An 8,132-nucleotide genomic window follows, 5' to 3' on the forward strand; every position below is an offset into this window, starting at 1 on the left:
TATCAGTGGGTCGGCCATATCAGTGGATCGGCCACTTTTACCTCGAATTATTATCCTAAAGCTATATTATTCAACAACAATTAAATCAATTGATTAAAACTATGAAGAATCTAATAATCTAGGATCTATTATATTATTTTGACAAGTCCTTGTATTATGCCCAATCTTTCCGTACTTACTATAGTATCGACTAGAAGATGTTTCCCTATTAGAATTCTCCTCTTTTTGATGCTCGTCGTGTTAAATCTAAATATCAACCTTTTGCTGAAATAATATATCTTCAGCCTCTTATCTAGTAAATATTCCTTTATTGTATAATTGAATCTTTTTAGTGTATTGATATTTGCTTAATGTTTCATTTGCTTTTCGAAGTATATGATTCTCTGTACTTAAAAGTGTATTCTCATGAGCTAATCTCTCTATACCTTTAGCTAGAGCCAATATAGTCTTAAATATAGGTGTAGGAGAGCTTGATTGATGATAAGCTATTTGAGATTTCATTAGAATTGATTGTGAAAAAGCTTCAATTAGATTGTGAGATGTTTGAGAAATCCAAGTGTTTAAATCAATGGATAAAGGGGTAGGTGTATGAATCCGAATATTCAATTTCGAGAATATAGCTTGAGGATCGAATGGTATTAAATCTGTTTCTCGAAAACCAGCTTTTATATTCTGAGCTGTAATTGATTGTTGATATGCAGTTTTAAAAGCTATAAGGAATTCAACCTTAGTAATATGATTGATGTGAGCTTTAATAAATCTATCAATTTGATAACCATATGTTCGTTTCAATATACCAAAATAGCCAATATCAAATGGTTGAGTTAAATAACTTGAATGTGGTGGTAGCTTGATTGCTATAATGTTATTTGATTTACAGTATGATTAAAAAGGTATTGATTCGTGACTTTCGTATCCATCTAATACTAGCATTCGATATTTGCCCTTTATTCGATAAACTATATGCTTATCAAAATGCTTTAGCCATTCTAGTCCCGTTTTATTATTCGTCCATCCATTAGAAGTAGTTTTGATAACCCAATCTGTAGGAAAACCGCTTTCTGTATACCAATTAGAAAGGTGATATTGTCCTTGCACAACTAAGAATGGTGGTATAGTTTCCCCCTCTCTATTACCACATATGATCGCTGTAGCCCATTCTTTATTGCCTGGTTGTATTGCCTTGCTTTTGCCATTTCGTTCAGCACTAGTTACTACCATTCCGGAACATATTATACCCATCATAAAACCAGTTTCGTCGAAGTTGTAGAAATCGCAGTCGAGAATACTATATTTTGCCCACATATTCGAAACTAGGTGAAATCAGTCTTCAATAAGCTTGGGATCTTCGCAGAGAGCTCTTTGAAAGTTATAAATGTAATTAAAATGCATCTCTAATTCTATATAACGCTTTACGAATCGATAAGCCCAGAGCTTTCCAACCTTCCTTGCCTTTTGCATTTCGAGTATATAATTCGCTATATCTTCAACAATACTCAATTTAGGTGAAAATCCTTTACTATCCATATCAAATATATATTAAATAAATACCTCCTCTTCCAATTCAATCAAATTATAACTTTTTGGTCAACTCTCAACCATATTAGGTTTACCTCGAATTCTATCACCCAATGTAGATCGAGATACACTATAGAGCTGAGCTGCCTTTCGAATTGTCAATTTTTTATTTGATTCGATAGCTTGAATAGCTAAAATTATACATACTTCTTTAAAATAACTTTCCATATTTAGTTATAAAAAAAACACATATCGAAAATAGAATAATAATTTGAGGTAAAAGTGGCCGATCCACTGATATGGCCGACCCACTGATAAACCACGTTATCCTAAAACTGATTTTCTTATCCTTTTATCAACAAGTATATCTGCTCGCTCATTCCCTTTAATCCCTATATAGCCTAACAACCATTTGATCTGGATTAGATATTTATATCAGTTTATAGTATTTAAAAGAAGGCCCATTACAATATAATAAAGGCTATATCTCTTATTCCCTATATCACTAATATACTATCGATATATATACAGATTTCCATTTGTTTTATACTAATAATATTTCTAATCACTACTTGAAGATTTCGATATACCCTGATTGCTTTTATATCGAATATATAAGAATTGTAATACAATCCATTGTTTCCTTTGTATACTACTATCTATCCTTTATATACAACATATCCATATCCTACTTGTCTATTATTCTTATCAATCTATTTCAATCCATCAAAGAATATAATAATCTAATCATATATACATTTATTCCATCATTCTTAAAAACTACTTTATTATTACCTTTTTCGTAAGGCCTCTAATAGGATCCATTCGACACTCTGATATATAATAAAGCCCTACTAAAATTGTCTCCTTAATTTGGAAAAGATATTAACTGATCACCTGGACCTTTGTTTTAGCTAATTACAATTAGCCTTTCCTATTGCCAAAAGAGTAAATAGCTTTTATTTCTCAATAATAAAAAAGTGTTTTAGATCAATAGTTTGGATACAAAAGGCTGCTCTCCATTTTATCTGTTCTAATACTACTTCTACTAGTAGGAGAGCACTATCCCTTATCATCACTATATTCAGGGTTGTTCGCCAGACTGAGAGGATTTCTCTAATTGCTATTCATAGAATCTTATTAATAATTAGAATCGCTCCTTCTAATCGGACACTCATTACCACTAGTATCCCATCTTAATACTATCCAATAGTTTTTGTTTGTCCTATATACCATACCTCTGCCCCATAGAATAAAACTAGATATAAGCAAGTAATCACTACGTTTCATAGAAATATTATTAGAGGTCTGTTTATAATCTAAACTAACCCTTTAATATAATGAGCCAATTTTTGGCCTTTAGCTACTCGCATTTCGATATACTGTTTGAATATAAGCTTACAATCAAACCATACATTTAATCATTATAAATCAATCCTGATACAATCAAAGCAATAATACAGCCACAGTTTATTTCGCATACCAGATTAGTAGAATACTTATACTATATCATATGAATTATCTCCATCTTTTCGGGTACAAAGATTATTTTGTTTCTAACTCTCTAATAGAATATACTTTTCATATCTCTTACTAGTATTATAACATTTTGTTGAACATTTGCCAATAATCAATATAAACAGATATCATCTGCATACCCAAATCAGAATTTAAAGTCTTACTAAAATAACTCTACAAAATAAAGTATATACAGGATTGGCGAAAAGGATAAGCCTTATAAGATACCGCATTCCATTACACTATAATTAATTATTACTTCATTAAATCTAACCCTAAATTGCCTCTAGATTAGAAAGGAATCGATTAAAGTGATTAGATTTTATAGGAACCCCTATCCCCTCATTCGTCTCAAAAGTCTGTTTTTAAATAAAACATCGAACACTCCTTATACATCCAGCATAACCATTATAATCTCGTGGTTTTTGTTAAGTGCTACTTCTATATCATAAACAAACAACACTACCAAATCCATAGTTGATTGTTTTGGAAAGGCTTTGCAATATTGTAGGCTGAGTATTTCTTGCGTTAGGGCTATTTACACTAAACGTCTTACTATGATCCTTTCAAGGCCCTTCCTGTGTGAACAAGGGAATTCACTTCAAAAGAATGACTTCAATATAATGGCTACTGTATCAAAGGTATTTAGGCGAATGCGAAGGAGACTAGCTCTTTCAGTAGTGCCTATATAAGGCCTACTACTTCCCCTCATTAGCTAGCTCTTTAGACAGAATACAATACAGACATTTAGGGGCCTACTAATGATAGTGGGAACCACGTCTCCCGTATTCCTGATCTCATTATTGAACCAACACTAATTAGTGATATCACAAATTATTTAATTTACTTATTCGAAATACTTTCTCATTTTTATTTCTTTTATTTCTTGTTGTCAGCACCATGATATTCCAAAAAAAGCACTAACACTAGCTTTAAGCAAGCTGGCAAGAAATTTAATACTGGTAAGAAACCTATTCCATTCGATTAATCCACTGGTATAGGAGGATTTATTGATACGACAATTGATAATACCGATCCTTTGTAACAGGAGTTTAAGATTTCTCTCTATAAAGATATAACCAGTGCTTCTCCTTATCCTCCTACTCCTTTCAATCCCTATATTCCTAATAAAGCAATAACTAAAAAAAAAAAAATTCAGGAAACTGCTAAGGATTTGAAATTCAAAAGAGAATCTCAGAACTATTTCTTTTTAAAAGATCTTAATAAAGTTAGACAATTCTATAAAGAATATACATTCAAAATGGGGACAGAGCACCAGATCAACGGATACTTTCTTTTTCGAATAGCTACGTACTCGAATACAAGGATCACCAACGCATCTCTTCAGAATACAGTCACATTCGATTTCGAACTCATTCGACAAGCCCTACTCAAAAGCATTGATAAATTGATATTATATGACTTTTGCAAGATCTTACAACATTATAGAGTTTATATCAATATAAATGCAAATCTCAATAATACTTTAATAAAAGCATTTCTCCACAAAAAGTATTATAATTGGACTGCAGATTAGCTTTTAGAATATTAGATTAATGAGGTATAACTATTTGTATCTATGAAATGGGCCTATCTTCCTATCGGACTCGGTTTGAGATCATAAACTGAATCTTTTGTTGAATTTCAGAATAGTATTCCAGCTGATCACCTAACTTTGTCAAAACCCGGCAAAGTTATAAGTAATTCGATTATTCCTTTTGATATGCATGGAGGACCAGCTTCATTCTAATCTGGGGATATATGAATCCCACGTGCACCTTTACCAGCATTAGAATCAGGCTTTAGAATTCCATCGGTTGATGCTTTTGTAGGATTACCTGGTGATGGTGATGATCCGAATAATGATAACGATTGGGGTGGTGGTCGAGGGTGGCAATAATGGTAGAGGTGGTGGTAATAGCAATAGAGGCAGCAATAGAGGTGGTAGGGATAGGGATCATTCTGATTGTTCTAATTGCAAGGATGATAATCAATGCAATCAGAGCTATTGTTTTATTAATCTTTCGAAAATCTATAGGGATAATGATAGATATAAGGGTATTGATAACTTCTTTGATCTGAAGATCTCTATATTCAAGGAGTATTATCGCAGGGTATTTGTACCAGTAGAGATAACTATAATAGCTTTTCTGATTATACTCGCAAACACGGCTAGAGATTACTATCAGACAAATCTTAGCAATCTTCCTGATTCGTATTAAGGCTTATACGATATAATAATCAACAATTTCAAAGAATCTGAATATCAACGAAATATACTTCTCAAGTGGAATAATATTACTTTCAAGGATTATATTGAGAAAAACCTATCCACAGAGCCTCAGAAAGTGTTTAATACAATAATTACAGATTTACGCTTCCTTCAGTATACTATTCCTAGGACAATGTGCGATCCTCAATTGTACTATATTAAGATTTTGTCTGTGTGTAATAATATTCCGGAGTGCTACTCTGCGATATACAATCCTTGTCCAATTGTTGCAAAGCTTATTAATCAGATTAAACAGATTATCAACTCTTATCAAAAAGCATTTCTGAAACTATACCCTTTACCTGAGATATTCCTTACAGATCGATATTTCTACAATAGTACATCTTCGGGCTTTTCCTTTCGAAAACCTTATAATAAATATACCGGTCGATAATCCTTTTTTGCACTAGCTGATAAGGGCAAGGACGATTATTACTTCCCTAGTTGCAAAAAGAAGGGCTGTAGATACTACAAGCATACATAAGAAGAGAAAGATTGACTTAAGACGAATTACCGTACCAAGTACAGTAATCTCGATAATAAGAGCTTTACAAAACGATATAATCAGTTTGTTACTGATATTGGATAAGAAGATGATCGAGATGGTGATAATAATAATAATGATAACCATCTCATTGATTAATATCTTACTGATACAAGCAGTTCTGGAGGGGTCTTTAGGATATTCTTTACCTCAATAGATACTTGTGATGGTTTTTCAATAGCGACTGATTTCAACAACACTACAAGCACTTATAAATTGATAGTTGAGACATTCACTGCAAGCAGCGAGCGATATAATGCTGATACATTCTTCAGTATCATAATCGATACGGGTACGGCTAAAAGATTATCTGTTGGATACAATCAGTATTTGGTATAAAAGAAGATTGAGGATGTTGAGTATAATAAAGCTATCGCTGGATAAGTGATAGTCTAATACGGTATTAAAGTGACGATTTCTATTGGTTCGTTTTATATCAAGCTTTTATTTAAAGAAGTAGAATGGAATGTGATGGAAGCCAATCTTCCATTCTTGCTTTCTTTAACCAATATGGACAGACTTAGATTCAAGTATGACAATCTTGATGATGTTGCTATTATATCTAAAGGCGTTTATCCTGTGTATCAACGATTCGACTATGCATTTTTGCTATGGAATGTCAATATCGAGGGACTAATCAACCATTCCATTGGTAGTGATGATTGTTATTTTACCAAAATCGAGTTACAACGAATTCATTGTCGGTTTGGTTATCCATTTGCATGCAAGTTCTATAAAGTGCTTAAACACTTCGGGTACGACGAAGACTTTAAAGCGATCAAACAGTTTACCAAGTTTTGTCATTATTATCAAGTCTATAGCAAGTCGCCTGGCAGATTCAAATTCTCTTTGCCCGATAAGGATTTTGAGTTTAATCATATCATACTTATCGATATGCTTTATATCAACAATAATCCGATCCTGCATATTATCAATGAAGCCATACGTTTTCAAGCCACTCAATAGCTAAACAATGTATCTGCGAAGTATATATAGGATAAACTCTGTAAGTGCTAGATCGACATATATATTAGTCCATTAGAGTATATTATTTATGATACTAGTATCAACTTCGTTGGAAGAGAGTTTCAACAACATACTACATCAATGTCCATTCAGACAAAGACAGTCCCTGTGGAGGTGCATCATTCGATCGGTATTGTTGAGAGATTTCATGCATTATTGTGAAGATCTTATAAGATTATTTACAAAGAAGTTTATAAACTCGGTGTTCGCAAGGCAGCTATACTCCAGATGGCTGTAAAGGCGATCAATGATACTGTTGGACCTGATGGTTTAGTGCTTACTTTATTCGTTTTTGGTACTTTTCCCTGTATGATCGATATTAGCCCTTTGATACCTACTATTCAACAATGTGCTACTACAATCTTTAAAGCTATGATAGAGGTTTGCAGATTACATAATTCTATACAAGTACAAAAGACTTTAAATATATGTAACGAACTCTTTACAACTATACTTCATGATTTGCTACCAAACAACAAGATTTTGGTTTGAAGAGAGAGTAATGAAACAGCTATTGGTAAGTGAAAAGGACCTTTTTCACTCATTAGCATAAAAAGGGAGACATATACTCTTGATCTACCTTATAGATCTACAAGATTTAGATCTATATCGATAAAGCCATATTATAAGCATTTAGAAGCTGGATATATTGAGGAGATTGAAGAAATTGATTATAATATTGATCCCGAAGTAATTTTGCCAAATTCCGACAAAGTTATATTGTCTCCTTTAAGAATAATAATCACACATACAACAAATCCAAAGGAACTTCTCTTGGATTTATCCAAGAATAACCAGATGCCTACATTAAAATCTTTCTTGCAAGTAATTATACCTCAGATTCGAGCTTATATACAAGATTATTACCCCAAATGTTTTACTGTTAATCCTAAGGATTCTATTATGTATAAGGAATTCAGAAAGAAAAAGATTGATGGATTGACAATTAAGGATATATTTGAGGTTGTATTACTTTTGGATATTCCTTTTGGTATACGTATTTTTAAGTTGCGATTTGTCGATGAGATCAAGAATAAAGGAACGGATACTGAATTCTGCAAGTCGAGGCTAGTTATTCAAGCATATAATGATGCTGATAAAACATCTGTATTGATATAATCCCTGATAATTCAACGATCGTATTAATGTATTTTAATCTCATTAACTGCGAGTATTCGAAAAACAGACACAGGAATGTATATTCGAGATATCACTCAGGCATATACTCAATCCACTTCGAACTTGCATCGCACT

This window comes from Botrytis sinoallii (genome assembly GCF_014898435.1).
Source record: "Botrytis sinoallii strain Bc 23 chromosome Unknown BSIN_018, whole genome shotgun sequence".
Classification (NCBI taxonomy): Eukaryota; Fungi; Ascomycota; class Leotiomycetes; order Helotiales; family Sclerotiniaceae; genus Botrytis; species Botrytis sinoallii.